Source organism: Uranotaenia lowii, chromosome 1 (genome assembly GCF_029784155.1).
Source record: "Uranotaenia lowii strain MFRU-FL chromosome 1, ASM2978415v1, whole genome shotgun sequence".
Classification (NCBI taxonomy): domain Eukaryota; kingdom Metazoa; phylum Arthropoda; class Insecta; order Diptera; family Culicidae; genus Uranotaenia; species Uranotaenia lowii.
In genome coordinates this window covers 25057236-25077022 of record NC_073691.1, presented here as the reverse complement: position 1 = coordinate 25077022, position 19787 = coordinate 25057236, and the positions used below count along the sequence as shown (strand labels likewise).

Below are 19787 nucleotides of genomic sequence, written 5' to 3'. Positions count from 1 at the left end.
CTCTTAAACTGTGTTGAACAACTATATCGTATTGCAAACATTGGGAACCTGCTCTAAAGTCACCTCTTGGAGCTAATTTATGATCACAGCATGTGTCGTTTGGAATTAAGCTTAAAGTCAGTGTGATTTGAAGGGTAGATGAACGATATGGTTGGATGTATTTTTTTATATGAGTGATTAACTCAACACAGAGTTCCTGTCCAAAAAGCTAAATTTAGATTCAGTCATGTCAATAAGGATACTATTTTTGTCCATTTTTATGAATCACTGTGTTGATCTAATCAATATCTAGTTTTGGTTTGTTAAGACGCTTCCACTTTTCAACCACACTTCCCATAATTGTGCTCTGAGTTCACGCTAAATTTGTAATAATGACTTCCAATATTTATTTTGGCTTTCAAAATTCATTTTCGATTTTGAACGTGAATCTTTTATCCAGTTTCATCTACGTAAATATTCAAGTTCAGTTTTTTTGTTCTTATAAGAACTGTACTCGAAAAACAACATAGTCTTTTTCGAAGTAGCAGCGCATCGACCAAACTTTAAGGTGCCAACTTTCTTTTTCAATTCATGGCTTTTTTAAATAACGTCTTCTTTTACCTAAAACTAATTGAAAATTTTGTTTTTCACCGAGGTTTTGGTAAGTTTCGCAGATGGTTCTCCTTTCGATAGAAACAAATATCTCAACTTAACAAAAACAACATCGTTCACTTTCTGAAGTTGAAGACAATTTTCGGGTAATGGTTTTTTTTCTTTTTTTTTTCATATCATTCCTTTGAAAAATTCAGGCAAGACTTTTCAAAAATTTTGGCCGGAGCTCTGCCAGAGAAATCCGTTAAATAAGTACAGTTTCGTAGTTCATTACGAAATGTCTCGACATTTTACCTCACATGCCGTTCAACTTTTTTGCGCACGATTTGACCACCGTATTTTGTTCATATATCAGTCGGTTTCATTTTTCTCTGGACGAAAAGTCCCTTCAAACGTTTTCTTCATGAGCAAACTTTGATCCAGAAGATGAGCTGTTTGGGTGTTTGGGTCGTCCAATGGATTTTCCACGATCGAACCTAGAAATTTTTGTCGATGTACCTTTTCACTGGAAGTTGTCTCAAAATCCATTTGTTGAAACATCCAGTCAAGATTTCTTAAAATTTCTGGCTGGATTTCTGCCAGAGGAACTCCCTAAATAAGTACAGTTTCACATTTCATCACGAAATTTTCCAAAGTTTTACTCCACCGTCCCTTCAACTTTCTTGCGCACGATTTGACCACCGCATTTTGTTCACATTTCAGTTCGTTTCATTTTTCTCTGGACGAGAAGTCTCTTAAAAAGTTTTACCTTCGTGAACTTTTGTTTACATGAGCAAACTTTGATCCAAGAAGATGAACTGTTTGGATGTTTGGGTCGTCCAATAGATTTTCCACGATCGAACCTAGAAATTTTAGTCATTGGACCTCTTCACTGGAAGTTATCTCAAAATCCACTTGTTGAAACTTCCAGCTAAGACTTATAAAAATTTCGAGCTGGAGGTCTGCCAGAGGAACCCACTTAATAAGTACAGTTTCGCAGTTCATTACGAAATTTTTCGACATTTTATCCCACATGTCGTTAAACTTTCTTGCGCAAGATTTGACCACCGTATTTTGTTTATATTTTAGTGAACCGTTTTTTTTGGGAGCTTGTTGACTTGAATTCTGGTCTGTTTTATATTTTTCTGGACGAAAAAGGATCCTCCCTATAAACTTTTTGTTTAAACAAGCAAAACTTTGGCCGAGAAGATGACTTCCAGCTGTTTTTGGGTCGTTCAATGGGCTTTCCTGGATTTTCCACGATCAAACGTAGTAACTTTTGGTCGATGGACCTTTTCACTGGAAGTTATCTCAAAAAACCACTTGTTAGATAATAGTAAAAACTCAAATTAGGCTCATGTGAACATTACATTTTACTGAAATTTCCTACGAAATTTACATACAGGCATGCAAAAGTCTTACAGTGTTGCATTTTATTCGAGTACAATCCCTAGTTTAGGTTATGAATTTTTACTCAACAAAAACATCACAAGAGAACAGCAATGTTTGTGCCTTTGATTCAATAACTGATTTTGAATGATTTTAGCGTCCTGAATTAAAATCATTCGTCAGATTTTGTCTATCACCTCAAGTTTTGGTGGTATAGCGTGCAGAAATTTAAAATCTTAATCAGTTTTCAGTACAATTTTTAAATTAACAAACCAACATTATCACTTAAAATATTGAATCTGTTTGAATATTATCTTCCATTCAATCACGGATGCACATCTGACCTAGATATTTAGGTTGCAGAAATACAACGCTTTAAATATATTTTTTTTTAATTTTAAATAGTTGTGATTATTGAAATTGTGTTAAAAATTGCTTCAGAAAAGTTTTCAGATCATGTCACGAATGCTTTAAAATTGTCTCACAATTATTAGAAATTGAATCAAATTCGTGTCGAAATTCTGTTACTAAATTTTCTCAAAAAACTGTCCCAAAATTGACTTTGAATTGTCTAGAAAAATCCTCAAAATTGTTTTAAAAATGTTTCAAGACTGTATCAAAATCATTTCAAATTTATGCCGAATTTGAATAAAAATGTAATTAATATTGGTTTAAAATTGTCTGGAAATTGCAATCTTCTGTCTCAAAATGGTCTTCAAATTTATGTCAAAATATTGTTAGAAAACTTTCCAAAATTATCCTAAAATTGTCCTTAAAAGTTCCAAGTATTCTCAAAATAATTTTGAAAGGGCTTTGAATTGTTTCAGAATTGTGCAGAAGTTTTTGAAGTCGTCTTAAAATTGTGTCGAAATTCTCTTCGAATAGTACGAACCATCTTAAGATTGTCAATCAATTGTATTAAAAATGTCTTAAAATTATCCCAAAATTGACTTCAAATTACCTATATTATCTTAGAACTGTTTCAGAATTGTGTCAGAAACTATACAAATTGTATCAAAATTGTTTCAAATTTGTCTCCAAATTTAATCAAACTTTTTTCGAAAAGGTCATCAAATACTCAGCAAATCCTCTTATAATGTCTTATAATTAGATTCTAAATTTTGTTTCTAAATTTCGTCAGAAAACATTCTCAAAGTGCTTTAACATTTTCTTCAAACAGTTTTTCTCAAAACTGTTTAAAATTTTGTCAACATTTTCTTAAAGTCAGACCAAAGTGGTCTTCAAATAGTACAAATCGTTTCAAGATTGCCAATAAATTCTAAAAATTTGTTGCAAAATGTGCCAAAACAGTTCCAAAATGGCCCCATAATTGACTGTACCAAAATTGTTCCATATTTTTGTCGAAATTCTGTGAGAAATTTTTTTCAAGTACCCAAATTGGCTTCAAACAGTTCAAATATTCGCGAGATATAGTTTTGGGATTGTCTTCTCATAACTGTTTTCAAATAATTGTATCAAATTGTCTTCAAAAAAAACAAAATCTCTCAAGATAGTTCAAGTTTGTGACAAAATTTGAAATTATATTTGGATATTCTAGAAAATCTCTCAAGATTGTATTGAAATTGAAAGAGTCTTAAGTTTGTGACAAAATTCGAAATGATATTTGAATATTCTAAAAAATCTCTCAAGATTGTATTGAAACTAAAAGAGTCTTAAAACGGTTTCTAAATTATGAAATTTTTTGTGAACATCGATTCAAAAACTTGTTCGAAATAATGTCAAAAATTGCTTCAAAAAAGTTTTAGATGATTTCAAGAATACCTTGCAATTTTCTCACAAGGATTAGAAAAAAAATCAAGTTTGTGTCGAAATTGTTTCAAACAAATTTCTCAAAAATGTTTCAAAACTGTCCCAAAATTAACTTCGATATGGTCTCAAAGTTGTTTTGAAAATGTTGCAAAACAGTTTAAAAACTATTTCAAATTAATGTCGAATTTGAATACAAATTAATAAATATTGGTTAAAAATTGTCCGGAAATTGCACCCAAAGATTGTCTAAAGTTTCAAATCCTCAATTTTATGTTAAAAATTTTGTCAGAAAACTTTCCCAAAGTGTCCCAGAATTGACTTCAAATAGTTCTAAATATTGTCAAGAAAGTTTTAAAATTATCCCCGAATTGTTTCTTAATTTTACAGAGGTTTTTAAATCTTAAGATTGTCATTAAATTGTCTTATAATTGTCGCAAAATTGGCTTCGAACTGTCTAAATTATCTTAGAAGTGGTTCAAATTATGGCAGAATTCTATAAGTCTTAAAATTTAATCAAACTTTTTTCAAAATTGCCAACAAATTTTTCTTGAAAAAGTATCGAAATTTTCTTAAAATTTGTTCCTTAATTTCGTCAGAAATTTTTCACATCATTTTCTTGAAAAAGTTCTTTTAAAAACTGTTTTAAAATTGTGTCGAAATTGTCTTAAAATTGTGTCAAAATTGTCTTCAAAAATGAAAAAAAAAATCCTCTGAAGATTGATTTGAAATTGTTTCAAGTTTGTGACAAAATTTAAAGTTCTCGATCAAAGTTTTCTTCAAATATTCTAGAAAATTTCTCAAGATCGTCTTGAAATAGTCTCTAAACGGTTTCCAAATTATGAAAATTTTCAATAGCATTAATTCAAAAACTGGTAAATTTTTTTAAAGATTGCCTCAAAATTGTTTTCAGATCATCTTAAAAATGCCTTGAAATTTATTCACAATTTTTAGAAATTGAAACAAATTTGTGTTGAAGTTGTCTCTATGTTACTGAAATATGTTACTGAAATTACTATTTTCGACAATATTCAAGAAATTCTTTGAGTACTCGATTTAGAAGATTTGAACTCATTTAACACCTTTGTCGAGGAGGAGCACTGCAAAACTTTTTGACTAATGCTTTAAGAAATATCAAAGATTCCATTTGTTTAAAATTGTCAAAGTTTCGAAATTCGAAATTCGAAATTGTCGTATGTTGCAAAATTTAGAAAAATTGACAATAAGAAAACTTCTAAAATTTTATCACAGAATTAAAAATTACTCGTGGTCTTCGGGAAAGTTGATCATTGAATTTTTATTTTTATTTTCAAAATCTTTGTAATGTTCATTAGTTTTGCCAAAAAAGTGAAGAAATTTAAAAAAAAATATTGTTAACTATTTTCACGAATTATCTCGAAAACTAAAGCTGATTAAAAAACTATTTGCATGTTTGGAATCGGGTACTCCGAATTATTCAAAATAAGTTCTCAGATTCTTTGAACTATGGAAAAATGTAAATTTTGTTGTCTTGTGTAATCTACAACAACACCCGGATTCTCTATTCTGATTTTCGATTCTTTTTAAATCTTAACTGTGATTAAAAAATGGAAAAAAATTATCTGAGTTTTGGTTTTGAATTACGAAATAAGCCTTTTCCTTTTTTTGTTATGATTCTAAAATCATTTTTTTATTATTTTTTTTATTTGAATGTGAGAAAAAAGCGTGTTCAGAATTCAATTTTGGACATTTTAATGCTGATCGCTGTTACTTAAATAAACTTAAACTGTTTTATGTTGGTTTTGAATATTTTTTTCTGTTTGCAGTAGCCGAGAAAAAATTACTGTTTCAAGCCTTTTTTGTTGATACCTATAATTTTTTTTTGGGTACCAGCTCCCATTTTTTTCAGTAATGATATTTACATTTTTTTTGAACTAATGATAAATTAAGCTGCATCTGAATCCTCGAACCATTGCTTAACGCTTCATTTCAGGTTTTTTTTTTAATTTCTCCTCAAAACTTATTTTAAAAAGCTGAAATTGATGTGTACATCGATTTTTCTATAAATTAATTGTTGCAACTTTGCCACTTTATGAAACGAAGCATTAAAGATATTTAACCCAAATCTAGTTGGAATCCACATTTTAATTCTACAACATTAATTTTGAGTTTTGATTTGCTTTTAATAAAAATTTTGATTTGAAATTCAAACTTTTAAGATGGATGATCTAGAATCTATAAAAAAAATTGATTTTTCATTATGAGTCAGAAAAACGACCCAGAAGAATACTGTCAAAAATCCAAAGAATATTTTAAACAACTTTTTCTTTTAAGAATTCGTAGACAAAAAAAGATTGCTGCATGATTTTGCTAAAAGAAGTATTTTTTTATTTGATTTTTTTTTTATCCTAGATCAAAGTTTGGCACTTCAAATAAGCTTATCAATATTTCAAAAAACTACATCAATTATAATTTTTCGCAATAAAATTAGGTCTTTGCGGTAAAATCCGAAGAAATTTTGTGTATTTTGTTTTTTTTTTTTTACTTTGAGGACGTCTCTCTGAAAATTATTTTATAAAACAGTGTTTTAAATTCTGGTTATGGACATAAGTTTGCTGTTATATTTTTCAACTGACCTTTCTTAAATTTCGTTTGTCGTATCAGAGTTCAATTCTTAGCTTAATATATAAATTTCAAAACTGTAAAGACAAAATAACAAAAAAATGTTGTTTCACTTCAAATCCTATTCCACTTTGGTGATGATTGATTCCAGTTTCCCTTATTCAATATTGAAACAATCAATTTAGGGGTTTATCCTATGTTGATAACATAAAATTTTTACGGTGGCTTTAGACTTTTGAAAATGTTTCTGGCTGTAAGTTAAAATATGCAATTTCGATTCCTTATTTTTCAAACAATTTTTCTGATTCCAACCTCAACAATCCGTAAATACTTAAAAAACAATCTGCATTTGAATACCGAATCATATTGTAATTAAGGAGTGTATTCGAAAAAAAACCAAAACTTTGTTTTGTGAATAACTTTTGAATGCATGGATGGAAATTTATGAAATTATGAAATTTTCAGTGAAACTACGTAGTAATGTAATGTATACGTGAGCAAAATTTAGTGACAATCTGTTAAGTAGTTTTTGAGATAGCGTCAAATACTGAAGTTCATTGACGATTTTTTTTTGGGCAGAATCAAGAAAAATCCAGAAAAGTACCAGTGGGAGACCCACAAATAGCTGAAAAGAGACTATTCAACCAAAATTTACATGATATATCGTTTAAAAAGTCCTAGAGGATCCAATAGTGTGCTAAAATTTTGATATAAGTGAAAATGATTGATTCCATGAAGTGAGAGGAATGTGGGAGGTTTTTTCAAGCTCGATCCTAAAAGATAAAAAGAGGAAGTGAAATAAAGTCAAATTTTTCTGACTGGTTCGACATTTGAATAGGCCTGAATTCATTTCTTCAAGATAGAAAAACTGCCCACCGGTAAAATAAACAATAAACGGTGGTCAAGTCGTGCGCAAAAGATTTGGACTACTTGTCTGAAAATATTTTGAAAAATTTCGAAATGGACAGTAAAACTAACTTTTTAGCGGTTAGCTGGCAGGATTCCAACCAGAAACTTTTCGCAGACAAGTCTCACCTATATATTACGCAGAGAAACAAGGAAACAAAATTGAAAAAAATAATGTCTAGTATTTGAGAAGGCCGACAATCTGTCTTTCATAACGATTGACACGATGAATGGCTGAAAATACAAAAAAAAGAATTTCTCCAAATGCGACCGTTTTCTCTGAAAAGCACTTCAATTTAGCAACAAAGTTCATACTCTGTTTAAGTTGGATCTGGAATCGTGCCATTACGCAAAAACGGCGGTGGAGTGATAAAAAGTCAAATATTTCGGTTTTTTGACTTTGAGTTATTTAGAATATCAAGCTTCAGGAAACAGAAAACGTTTTCAAAAATATCCTGGATTTGGAAAAAGGGTTATTCATAGTATACATTATAGATGGCGCACGTGTTGCTTAAAAATTAAAGTCGAAAAATTTCATCATTGGACGGAGAAACCACTTGACAAAATATTACAATAATTTGTAATGTAATCACATGTAATCATTACATTATCAGGTAATTTCGTTGAAAATTTCATCAGTTTTTATTCATGAATTCAAAAGTTATTCACAAAACAAAGTGTTGCATTTTTTTCGAATACACTCCTTACTACATGCATATTTAGCCAGATTATTTTTTGAATAATTCGCTTCCGGTCTTTCAAACGATAATTTACGTTTTTCTGTATGATCGGGTACTTCTCGTAATTTTACGGCAAATTTAATTAAATAAATTTTTATTTTCCACTTAATTTTACGTGAAACTCTAACTTTCAGTAACTTTCAATTAACAGGGTTCAATTTTCCAGTGAAAGTTACTGTTTTTTTTTCAGAATACTGTAAAATAAAAGTAGTATTACTGTAATTTGTTTGCGATTTTCACCCGTATCTGTAGAATTTAAAATTTTGGAATATTTTTTCTCACAACAAATGTTGGCAGTAATTTTTTTTTTTTTTTGCAAATCCCAATTACTGTGTTCATTACCGATTTTGAATCCCTAAGTTTTGTCTTCCAAATACATTTTTTAATTGTGTATTTTTTGGTTTGGAATATTTCTTATATTATTTTTTGTATTAGAATGTAAATATTTAAATTTTTTATTGGATTGAATTTTTTTTCTAGGATCTTAATTATAAAATTTATGTACGTCAGAGTTTTAATGTTTATTCGGGAAAAGTCAAATTTCTTTCTTTTTAATCTGATTCGAGAACGGATGGCACTTTAATATTGATAAGTTCTTTGAGTTTTTTTGTCTTCTGAATGTTTCCGAAAACCGCGCAAGAATGAAAATTTGTTGTTTTTTTAACAGAACTAAATTCAACCCTAAGCATGCCAACATCAATCAACTTTGATTCTCAAATCGAACAAATCGATCACGCTTACGCTACTCGATTAAAAAGGACCTGGCCATCGATACCAGCACCCCTTCCAGTTGGGTGACTTTTGTTCCTCGTTTTCAGGAATTTCGGAGGCACGACCCAAGCTCACTTTTCAAATCAATTCCATTCCGAAGCCGCGATTCGTCAACCATTCATCATCGTTTGTTGATCGCGCCTGCAAGTGTTGGGACTTTAAACCGAACGTAATCAAAAGAAGAAGAAAAATCGTGAAAGCTGTCTGTCGCTAGAAGTACCCAGCTCAAACTTTTGGTATAAGGGACCACCAAGAATTTGGTCGCCAAGTCAATTAATTCTGTCGAATTTAGTAACAACAATGAAGAGAGAATATAGAAAGAGGTTGGAAGCCTCCAGCTGTGGTTTTCCTCCATTCGACTTAATTGAAATGAATTGATGAGAGCGTTTCAATGTCACTCGACTCGACTCAGCAGTTGACAGTTTGTGACGTGATTGGGTTTGTTGTGAGTCGATCCGAAAGCTGGGGTCGTTCTCGATGGAACTTGAAATCTGTAGAGCAGATTTGTTGACGTCCAGGCCTAGTCCAATCAACGAAGAACGGATCAAATTTAAAAGAAAATTAGCGTATTAAGACTAGAAGGGTGCCGATTATCAGCTTTCTTTGAAGAAGAGTATCTAGACAAATGATTGAAGAATCTGGATTGAAGATAAGCAAGAAAAGTCCATCTGAGTTGTTGAGAGTTTGTTAGTTAATCTTGGGTGGCAGTCCCTTTTCACAGTGTGTTAATATAACTGACTTCCCTGTGGGACGCCTGTGGAACACCTTAATGATGTTAAAAATTTAATTTCAATTTTACGAAGACTGTCAGCCAGATTAATTGATCCTGATATGTTTAATGTGACTTATGGGAACATCGTATTTACCAAAAAAGGCTAAAGAATTGTATTTGTGCTTTTTGTGATAAAGGTTCTGATAAAATTACTTCATCTCGCTATTTGATCTTTTTTTGTTGATTAACGAAGTTTTTCGACATGTTTTACTATCAAACGTCAACTCTTACTCCTAAAAACTATCGTATCAAATTATTGTAGAATCTTTTCTAAAATAACGCAATTATGTCCGGCAGACTGTCGTCTGTCATCGTAATGAGTCAGTAATGTTTCCGGTATCGTTGTAATTTGTCAACATTTCTGACTCCCCACATAACATTCCTTAACGCCTCTGGAAGAAAATGAAAAAAAAAAATACTTGGCCAACTTCCTTCCTTCCTATCGTCGTCGAGATGACGATATACTCAAAGACCAAAAACTAGCCCTCGTGTAATTGCAGTTGGCAGACAATTCCACTTAGCCCGGATCTTGTAAGGAAAACTTGTTTCCTCTTCCCATTGACGCTTGGTGAAACATGCCGAAAAAAAAAACTAATATTAAAACGGGAGGAAATTTTCAACGACCGTTTCAACAGATTCGTCTTGGAACTTTTACAGGTCTTCCAGCTTCCCAGACATCGGACAAATCCGAGGACGGCATGCGAGAAAACATTAGTCTTACATTAGCACGCATTTAGATGTCGATCGACTCAGCATGGGGGTGCCTTTACAAATTGAGATTTTTTTTCCAAGCCAAGATGGGTAATTTCCAGTTTGGGTCTCCCGAAACGTTAGATTTTATATTCCAAATTTTTAAATTATAAATTTAAAAATAAGAAATTTGAACCACCCTGAGTTTTTCCCCCACAGGAGAGACCGATCGATCGATGGATGGTCGCCGGCTGCTGCCGGTTTTGGAATTGGCAATAAATTAAATTAACAGCCCCGTTCAGTCCAATGAGGCTGGTGGGGTTTAGTCTGCTGTTGCTTTTGGAAGGCGAGACAGCGGAAGGGAATTTTTAAATAAATAAAATGATCTTCTTCGCGATCTTCCCGAGGGGAGTAGGAATTTGGAGGCTGGGTGAGAACAAATTTAGAGATTTTAGTAGAGAAGGAAAAAATGCGTAGACAGAAGAATTCCTCGAGCATTCCGGCACCTTCTCTCGGTGCTTCCGATGATCGATGGTCATGATTCGGGAGTATTATGTTTGCTTAAGTTAATTGCTGTCGAATGATAGGGATTCTCAGTTTTTTTAAAACATTTTTTACTGTAACATTTTCCGAAATATTTCTCTTGAAATTTTTTTTTATTGTCTTTTTTAAACGACATGTTTTCCAGGAATAAAACTTGGAAATGGAAATGAAAAATTCCTCAAAAATAAGTTAGAAAGTTTTGAACAATGAATTTGCTGGAAATCTCTGAAAATAAAAAAAAATCTATTTAACATAAGGTTACGAACTTGTTAAAATTAACGCCCAAATAACCAACAAGACCAATAATATGATAAGCAAAAACATACCAATAAAGATAAAAAATTAAAAAACTAAAAACCTCTAAAAGGCTCAAAAGACCAATGAAATAAAATTGAACCAAACAGACCAAAGAAAGCCTTAAAATAAAACCAAAAAGGCAAACAAACAACAAGATCAAACAAAAGAAAATTTTTTTAAAAATATCGACATAAAAGACCAACATGCTCAAAAATATCAAACAGAGAAAAAAACACAATGACAAAAAAGACGAAAAAAAACAAAATTTAAAAAATACCAAAAAAAAAACAGATTAAAAAACCCAAAGAAAAGATCAAAAGACAAAAATGACAAAAATAACAAAAATGTCAAAAATGACAAGAATGGCAAAAATGACAAAACTGACAAAAGTTGCAAGAATGACAACATGACAAAAAATGTTGAAAATGACAAAAATGAGAAAAATTTCAAGAATACGAAAATGATAAAAATGACAAAAATGAAAATAATGACTATGGTGATAAACATGTCGAAAATGGCAAAAACGACCATAGTGATAAAAATGACAAAAAGGCAATAATGACAAAAAATGACAAAAATAATACAAATAACAAAAATGACAAAAACGATAAAAATGACAAAAATGTCAAAAATGACAAGAATACAAAAATCTTAAAAATGACAAAAATGAAAAAAAAACTAAATTTTCTAAAACGATTATAGTTATAAAAATGTCAAAAATGGCAAAAACGACCATAGTTATAAAAATGATAAAAAATGACAAAAATTGACAAAAATGACAAAAAATACAAAAAAAAGATAAAAATGACAAAAAGACAAAAATGACAAGAATACGAAAATGATAAAAATGACAAAAATGAAACAAATAACGAAGATGAAAGAAATGAAAAAATTTTCAAATATTTAACTTTGATAAAAATGTCATAAATGACAAAAATGAAATAAACGACATTTTTTTTTTAAATGACCATTGCAATAAAAATGTCAAAAATGGCAAAAACGACCATAGTGATAAAAATGACAAAAAAGGCAAAAATAACAAAAATAACAAAAATGTTAAAAATAACAAAAATGACAAAATTTTTAAAAATGACCATGATAAAAAAAAATGTTAAAAATAGCAAAAACAACCACAGTGACCCAAACCAAATGGCGAAAATTGCCAAAATTTCAAACATGACACAAAAGACAAAAATTATAAAATTTACAAAAATGACAACAGTGGCAAAAATGACAAAAATCACAAAAATGCCAATAATGGCAACAGTGGCAAAGATGACAAAAATGACAAGAATACGAATATGATAAAAATGATCAAAATGAAAAAAAATGACAATAATGAAAAAATGACAAAAAAGATAAAAATGACAAAATTTACAATTATGACAAAAAGTCAAAAATGGCAAAAACGACCATAGTGATAAAAATGACAAAAATGGCAAGAATTACAAAAATGACAAAAATGATAAAAATTACAAAAATTACATAATGATTAAAATAACAAAAATGAAAAAACGACTAAAATGTCAAAATTGAAAAAAATTACAAATATGAGAAAAATTGCGAAAATTGCAAAAATTTCAAACCTGTCAAAATTGACAAAAATTATAAAAATGACAAAAATAGCAACAGTGGCAAAAATGAAAAAATGAAAAAAATGGCAAAAATCACAAAAATGCCAATAATGGCAAGTGGTGAAAATGACAAGGATACGAAAATGATAAAAATGACAAAAATGACAAGAATACGAAAATGATAAAAATGACAAAAAATGACAAGAATACGAAAATGATAAAAATGACAAAAATGAAAAATTTTACAAAAATGAAAAAATGACAAAATTTTCAAAAATGAGTGATAAAAATGTCAAAAATGGCAAAAAAGACCAAAGTGATATAAATGAGAAAAATGACAAAAATTACTAAAATGATAAAAATGACAAAATTTTCAAAAATGACCACAGTGATAAAAATGTCAAAAATGGCAAAAACGACCATAGTGATAAAAATGATTGAAATGGCAAAAATGACAAAATGACAAAAATAACAAAAATGATAAAAATGACAAGAATGATAAAAATGACAGAAATGACAAAATTTTCAAAAATGATCATAGTGATAAAAATGTCAAGAAGGCCAAAAACAACCATAGTGATTAAAATGTCAATAAAGGCAAAAATGACAAAATTGACTTAAGTGCTAAAATGACAAAAATGACAAAAATGATAAAAATGACAAAAATGACAGAAATAACAGAAATGACAGAAATGATAAAAACGCCAATAATGGCAACAGTGGCATAAATGACAAAAACGAGAAAATGATATGAATGACAAAAATGACAAAAATCACAAAAATGCCTATAATGGCAACAGTGGCAAAAATGACAAAAATGATAACATTGTTAGGAATGACATAAATGACAAAAATTGCAAAAATGACAAAAATGACATATTTCCCGGGAAATCCGGGAAAAACCGTCAATTCGAGAATGGAAAAACGCGGTCCACCCTAGGTTTTATTCATATTTTATCAAACAAATGGAGCCAAATGTGGCATGCTGGTATTTGGGTTCAAGAAATATTTCTTTGATAAGACCCCTCTCTCTTTTGAGAGAAGGTTGATAGAAAGTTGGTAAGAGTTGAGCTTCTATACATTTTTTTGCCTAACTTGAACATTCAATGTTTGCAACCCGCCTTCTATTCTAGGAGGAAATAAAAGTGGAGGAGGGGTCTCGAGTGCTGATCGATTAGTATGGGAGGGTATTTGGGTATGAGAAATCTCCTTATGGTGATTTGGATTACGTATTTGAAAAAAAAAGTGGCATGGGAGATTTATTTGGTACGAGAAATGTTTCTAAGACTGTTCAAGACACCTCATTTCTTATAGTGGGAAGTAAAGTAAAGATAAGGGAGACCCTCATCCTTTTTTGTTTGACAAAATTTTAAGAATTTTGACATTTTGAATTTTCGACGCTTTAAACACCATTTAACATTTTAAAACAGATGAATAATTTTGGAATTTTGGGAATTACCACTGTGATTATATTTGGCTGAATAATAAATTTATTTGTTTAGTGTTAAAGGCCATCCATAAACTTTCATTTAATGTTTCTGTTGGAATTGGTTGAATAACCCATAAAGGACGTTTAATGGCTCCGCCATTAAGTGTTAAAGTGTGACCATTATTTTTGAAGAGGCTTTTTTTCGACGCTCGTGACTTAAACTTCATCTCAATACAACTGAGGAAAAGAAAAACTTTCACTCGCGTGCCCTTGTCCCGATTTTGGTTGTTTCTTTACTTTTCTTTACAAAAAAAATCTGAATCATCACCAGATGCTTCCCATCTTATGCAGCACTCATATGCATTCAATTTTTCACCGCATCGAAACATATCGTCCCCATCTCCCCGACGAATGATTCCTCAGTCCTAATTCTGCGGAATGAATAATGTCCCAAATCCACCATGAACCATAACATAAATCCGGCTGGCAGCTCGTTTCACTCCCCCTTTTTTCCTCAAGAGGTCCAGATTTTAGTTTCTTGACTGTATGGAATTCAACTTGCAGACAGAAGTATCAAGCATAACAAATTCCCCACCTTTCGGGTGGGGATCGTTTTTCATCTCCCAGACTAGCCAGGCTGGAAGTCTGGCAGCATAAATGTTAAATATTATACCTTACTTCTGGATGCATCTCTGTGCATTGTCACTAACGTCCGAGATTCCCGGAGATTTTTGGAATATTCCTCCCAAGAAAAAAAAACAAACCCAAAATCGCACTCAGATCCATTCTTGGTGGGATCAGCATCAACAGTTCATGAGGCAGAAGATCCTGGACAGTTCCAAGAGCTTCTTCCACTGAAAAACGCCACCAGACGCATCACTTGAGAAATTGGAAGCCAACAACGACGAGCAGCATCCAAAACATCTAATCCTCATTACCATATAAGAGACTTCACCCGCTGGGATTTCAGCTCATAAACAAAACGGCACCAGATCTTATGCAGATTTACAGCAGCTTCTTCTAACCTTTCCACTCCCTTCATAGTTGATCATCGCTTCCTTCACAGCTTGTGGAATGAAAAATACCGTGAAAATAAATCCAATCGTCGATCCTCTTTAGGGAGACGCAACATGAGCAAACGATGATGCTCATTCGATCGACCGCTTCGGCCTAATCGCTTGGGCAATAATCTCCTGCGTTTGCTTGTTTTTTCCCCTATCTTTCAAATTTTCTTGACAACTTTATGCTGATTCGGTAATCGAGCTCGATAAATTTGACTGCTCCCATTCAGAGGGTGAAGTCTTTTCCTCTCGAAGTTTCTTTTGATATCGTAGAAAAGTGGAATGAAGCTTAATCGGAACCTGTTATCTGATCGCGACCATAGTTTATCGTAGGGATCTTTTGGAAGCGTTCAGAGGTTCTCAAATTCCCATTTTTAGATGTCAGTTTTTAGAGGCAAACTCAATCAACGATACTATTTCCTATAATAACTCTCAATCTTTTTAAGTGTTCATCTTCCCTAAACTGTCCTGTCAACTTGATTCATAGAGATTTTTACATTTATTGCAAGTTGTCCTCTCAATCTGCTTGAGTTTTCAACTTCAACAACCTATCCTCTGAATTCGCTTAACTGTGTTGCTGTGATTTCTTCTTCATTAATTTCAAGCCACCCTCCGAACCCACTCAAGATTTTATCCTCATTTATCAAAGTTGTCCTCCCAACTCGCTTGAGTTGTCGTTCTCTCTAAACTGTCCTCTCAACTCATTTAACGGCGATTTATACATATATTTTTTCAAGCTGTCCTCTCAACTCGCTTTATGGGTATTTATTTTAATTTTTTTCGAGCTGTCCTCTCAACCCACTTCAACTTCAACTCTCGCCTAGCTGTCTTCCCAAATTGCATTTTAGTGATATTTTATTTATTTATTTCCAGCTACCCTCTCAACTCGCTTGAATTTTGATTGTTCTTCGAGCTGTTCTAGGAATTTTTGAAATTGATTCAAACTCTTTTCCCAACACGCTAGAAAGTTTATTCAAAACCGCTCGAATTTTCATTCTCAACAAGCTGTCCTCTCAATTCACTTTATTGTATTTTTTTACATAAACATTGTATTTTTAACCTTCAGTCACATTATTTATATTTACTTGGTTTTATTTCGATAATCTTGTTTTAAAATTCGTTTTATTGATGCTGTAATGCAGTTTGTTTTTTTGTATGGGTAAATTCTCTTTTTTTTTGTTTGTTTCTAGGCTTTTGCAACTCTTCAAAGATCAGTCTTTATGTTTTCACTTCATTTGGAAAAAATTGCAAGCATTCTCAGTGTTTTTGGAAAAGGGTTTACATAATTACTATTGCTTTAAAAATGTATAATATGCACAACCCATGCTTACCAAAACAAAGACTTGTTTCATATCAATTATGCCGTCAAACTACCCTTAAATCATAGATAGACCCTTGCAACTTATCCCTTCAAATCGCTTGAAGGGATGCTAGCAGGGATGGTAAATGTCACAAATGTCGTTTGATCGTTACACAGAACCAAAGTCACAGTTATCGGAACTGACGGTCATGTAGCTGTTATATTTTGGTTCCTTTTTACGAATGCCGACCTAAAAATGTAATTCGCACGACATGTGGACAGAATGTCGCAACTTGACTTTTTTTTTTTTGAAATGTCACGAAATCTCAATCGCATCATTAATTGAAATGTTATGAATTTCAACTTGTAATCCCTCTAGTGAGAGGGTTTGACCTTTAGGTGACGAAAATTAGTGCAGCGAGTTCGCTAGTACAAGCTACTAGTATTAGTACCGGTAGAAATTAGTATAGTTCCGATTTCAACTTTCGACCCCTCTAGTGAAAGAGTTTGACTTTTAGGTGACAAAAATTAGTATAACGAGTTCGCTAGTACAAGCTACTAGTCTAAGTATCTCTTTAATTAGATTTGCTCTGATTTCAACTTGCGACGTTTCTAATGAAAAAGTTTGATTTGGAGGTGACGAAATTCCGTGTCGCGAGTTCGTTAGTACAAGCTGCTTATATCGGTACCGGTAAAAATTAGTTTAGCACTAATTTCAACTTGAGACCCCTCCAGTGAAAGGGTTTGATATGTAGGTGACAAAAATTAGTGTCGCGAGTTCGCTAGTTAAAGCTGCTAGTGTTAGTACCGCCTTAAATTAGAATAACTCCGATTTCAACTTACGACCCCTCTACTGAAAGGGATTGATCTGTAGGTGACAAAAATTAATGTCGCGAGTTCTCCAGTACAAGCTTCTAGTAATAGTACCTGTAGAAATTAGTTAAGCTGGTATTTTAACTTGTGACTCCTCTTGTGAGAGTGTTTGACTTGTAGATGACGGAAATTAGTTTCGCGAGTTTCTTAGTACAAGTTTCTAGTATCAGTACCGGTTAAAATTGATTTAGTTTCGATTTAACTTGCGACCACTCTAGTGAAAGGGTTTGACTTGTAGGTGACGAAAACTGGTACGAACTTCTAATATTAGTGCCGGTAGGAATTGATCTAGCTCCGATTTCAACTTGCGACCTCTCTAGTGAAAGGATTTGAACTGTTTGTGACGAAAATTAGTGTCACGAGTTCGCTAGTACAAGCTACTTTTGTTAGTACCGGTAGGTTTATCTCCGATTTCAATTTGTGACCCCTATAGTGAAAGAATTTGACTTGTAGGTGACGAAAATTAGTGTCGCAAGTTCGCAAGTACAAGCTTCTGGGATAAGTACCGGTAGAAATTGATAGTTTTGTTCCGATTCCTATTTGCAACCCCTCTAGAGAGAGGATTTGACTTGTAGATTACGGAAATTAGGTTCGCGATTTTGCTAGTACAAGCTTCTTGCATTAGTACCGGTAGAAATTGATTCAGCTCCGATTTTAACTTTCGACCCCTCTAGGGAGAGAGTTTGCCTAGAAGATGACTAAAATTAGTGTCGCGAGTTCGCTAGTACAAGCTACTGGAATAAGTTCCGGTAGAAATAAGTTTAGCTCCGATTTCAACTTGCGACCCTTCTAGTAAAAAGTACAAGCTACTGGTACTAGCTCCGCTAGAACTTAGTATAGCTCCGATTTAAACTTGAGACCCCTCTTATGAAAAGGTTTGACTCGTAGGTGACGAAAATTTGTGTCGAGAAATGTCAGGCGAATGTTACGAGTGTGAATTTCATTCGAATGACCTGCACAAGCCTAGATGTTAGAAAAAAGTTTCAAACTCACCGTAGAGCCCTTCGAAATAAAACATCGATATCCGAACGCAACATTAAGATCACCATCGACCGGAGGGCGGTCTCGTTTTTTCATTAATTTTTATTTTTCTTCTACAAGCGGTACCCTTTCAAAAGTCCACCCCCTGGTAGGTTTGACCCAATCCGAGGGCAGTCGGGCAGGCAAATCCGGTGAGAAATTGATTCCTTCCCGGAGGGCAACCCCGGCACACACACATTCAATAAAACGGAGGGGGTTTCGGTTGATTATTCCGATCGAGGTCATCTGTCACGTAATCAACGGAGGGATCTGGGACGTGGTGCGTATCTCTGTCCAAATACGCATCGGTCGCAACGCTGGGTCTCTAAAGGTTCGGAAAAGTGGGAGGAAAGGGTGAATTTTGATCGATCGGTCATCGATCAGCGCCGCGGCATAAATGGCCGATAATGATGTGGTTGTTGGGGTCTCTTGCCGGTGGGGTTCGAAAATCATATAGGGAAACAAAGGAAATCGATTGAACCAATAAATCTCGCGCATAAAAATGCTGCTGCATCCCATATATGAATGTTGAGTGCACGCACACAATCATTTATTGCATCATAATTAATTGCATCGATTTGTCATGCCGGGGTTTATTTTCTTCAGAAATTCACTAAGTAGAAGGAGACCCCTTTTTCTGATTGGACACGCAACTAAACTTTGACCTGTTACTGAGGATCCCCAATATTCAAACCGGTTGCGTAAGTCCTGTTTTCCGTCTTTCTGTCCTTGAAGGGCCACAGCAAACAACACAAATTTGACATCTTTATGGCAGTCGTGACAGATTGGTTGCATTAATTCGCTCATCCGTAGCGGCACTTGTTGCTTCGGTTCGTCCCAAGACTTTAAAGTCTCAATTGAGACACATTAGAAGAAACGCAAAAATTCCGATCACGTTCCTCCTATTTCAATCACAAAACAGGAACCCCACGATCGATTAATCAAAATTGAAAAATTCCATTGGGCCGGAGGAATTTCGCGACAAACCGCGAGCGAGTGCGCACGACAAGTCCATTGAACTCCACACTGTGAACGACAAAAAGAAACACACACAAATTCTTGCCGCCCGCCTAGAGTAGAATTCAACTATGTAGTGTAGTGAATGACCCATTTGTCATTCATGCTCCGCTTCGGGCTCACGCTTTCGGACGCGACGGTCATCTGCGGCATGCGACGCACCATAACGTGCGCGGGCGATTGATGCGCGTTTGAAGTTCCATACATATTGTGCAGTCGGTTTTTGGAATAAACGACTCAATTGTATAGAAAATGCACTGGATCCACCAATTCCTTTCCCCTCATCATGTGAATTTTTTTCTGAAAAGCATGTGATTCAGACGACAATTCGTGGTTGCGACAATATGCGACGTTTTTTCTTTAATGTCGTTAATTTATGAAAATTAAATCTTTTTTTTTCCTTCTTTGGATATGTTATTTTTCCTGTTAAAAATGCAAAAGTCTACCGACGCTTTCAAATCAGACAT

General features: G+C 33.1%; 1 protein-coding gene across 7 annotated transcripts in view; it reads left to right on the top strand.

Annotated features, from left to right (window-relative positions):
* Positions 1-19787, top strand: part of LOC129741867 (uncharacterized) — a 544810-nt gene that overhangs the window by 331066 nt on the left and 193957 nt on the right. The gene's annotated exons all lie outside the window — the stretch shown is intronic.